The sequence below is a fragment of the Engystomops pustulosus genome, unplaced genomic scaffold (genome assembly GCF_040894005.1).
Source record: "Engystomops pustulosus unplaced genomic scaffold, aEngPut4.maternal MAT_SCAFFOLD_520, whole genome shotgun sequence".
NCBI lineage: Eukaryota > Metazoa > Chordata > Amphibia > Anura > Leptodactylidae > Engystomops > Engystomops pustulosus.
This window is the reverse complement of record NW_027285399.1, coordinates 7,501-9,243: the sequence shown is the minus strand read 5'-3', so window position 1 is coordinate 9,243 and position 1,743 is coordinate 7,501. Positions and strand designations below refer to the sequence as shown.

The 1,743-nt window shown below is 61.6% G+C and overlaps 1 non-coding gene across 1 annotated transcript in view; it reads left to right on the top strand.

Moving 5' to 3' along the window:
* Positions 1-1,543: 1,543 nt before the first annotated feature.
* The window catches only part of LOC140111616 (18S ribosomal RNA), a 1,884-nt gene continuing 1,684 nt past the window's right edge, over positions 1,544-1,743 (top strand). The window contains exon 1 of the ribosomal RNA XR_011852138.1: positions 1,544-1,743. This exon is cut by the window's right edge and continues 1,684 nt beyond it. This is a non-coding gene — a ribosomal RNA (18S ribosomal RNA).

The following is a 1,743-nucleotide window of genomic DNA, read 5'->3' as shown; positions in this document are numbered from 1 at the left end:
GCCGAAGGCCGCTCCCGCGAAGCCAGGGAGCCGAAAAAATAACCCCGACACCCTCCGCGACCTCGCGTGCTTCCAAAGCGAGGGGAAACTTTGGCCGAGCGGGGCACCCGAAGCCGAACCGACCCCAACCCCTCTTCTTACCCCAGGGCTGGGCTGACCAATCCCCTGATCGGGTCTAAAATGGAAGAAGGGGATTCGAGGGAAGGGGCTGGCGGAAGGCAGTTGCCCGACGGAGTAGGCGAAGGCCAGGCCGTTTCCAAATCCCGAGCCAGAGGAGGGCGAACGACGTTCTTCATCGACCGACGGCGAGGCTAGGGCGAGGGCGGTGGCTGCCGCGGGGAAGACTCCATTGCTTGCCAGCGTGCTAGGAGCGGGGCCGACAGGCTGCTCGGGGTATGGCATCCCCGGGGGCCCACCCTGGAAATCTTCGCTCCTCAGCCGCTGCAGGTTATAAGGTCCCGCCGCGCGTAAGCGCTCAACTCCCCGACCCACGGACGTCGAGCCCATGGTGAGCTGACAGTTTCGTACGGGGAAAAGGGGTCCTCTGGCCCCACATCGATCGAGGGGGTTTAGATCCGCGGAGGCACGCACCGCGAGGCGAATCGCTGCTTTTCCCCAAGAGGTTAACCTTCAAACCACCGAGTAGGTTCGGGGCAGGGCCGACTGTCTGCACTGGGGTATTGCATCCCTGGTGGGGCGACCCTGGAAATCTCTGCCCCTTTCCACTCTTTCGGTTGGGCCTCTCGTCGGGGCGAGCGTAAGTCGGCAAGCAGACGTGGGAAGAGGCTTCTTACCGGTGACACTCCCTTCGTGAGAGAGGCAGGTACTCGCCCCGCACCCCGGTCCAAATCTGCTCGGTCCGGCCGTCGTCGGCCCTAGCCGAAGGCCGCTCCCGCGAAGCCAGGCGATCCGAACCGAGGATCCGCGCGAGCCTTCTCCAAGCCCTCTGCCGGGCGCTGGTGTTGAAAGCGTAGCGGACCCTGTTCGCCGGAGCGATAGGAGCGGAGCACCGGTCCCGCAGGGTTGAAAGCTGGGTAGCAGCGCCGTAGCTTCCCTCCCAGCCTTCCCCCGGACCTGGCGCCCGATCCCCTCCGCTCCTCTGTGCGTTGGCGGGCGGCGCTGCATGGGTACGTCGCGACGGCTCCTATCGTCTCTCTCGCTTAACAGTGTGGAGAGGTGGTGGTGGAGCCGTCCGACACTCGAGGTGCTGAAGTTGAGCGTCCAATGCTTTCCTTCTATGCGCAGCCTACAGGAGCTGTCCGAGCTTCGGAGGTGCTGATGGAGGTGAGAGTCGAGCGCCACTTCTTGGCTGAACTGAGTGGGGAAAGCCAGCGACTGCGAGAGGGAGGGGAAGGGAAGGCTTTTTCGGGTCCTTGGAAGGGACCGAGAGCATCTTTCTTGCCCCCCTGCCCTAAGCTCCATCCAATGTTGTCTGCGAGGTCTTCTCCGGCGGCGGAGAAGCGCTGCGGTAGCAGCAGCAGCAACGAGCGTTCCCATTAGCTCACGGAGCCTGACTCCAAGAGTCTACCCCTCAGAGCTCGGCTACCTGGTTGATCCTGCCAGTAGTATATGCTTGTTTTAAAGATTAAGCCATGCATGTCTAAGTACTGACTATTCTTTACGGTGAAACTGCGAATGGCTCATTAAATCAGTTATGGTTCCTTTGATCGTTCCGCATTGATGATGTGCTACTCGGATAACTGTGGCAATTCTAGAGCTAATACGTGCCCAAGAGCGCTGCCC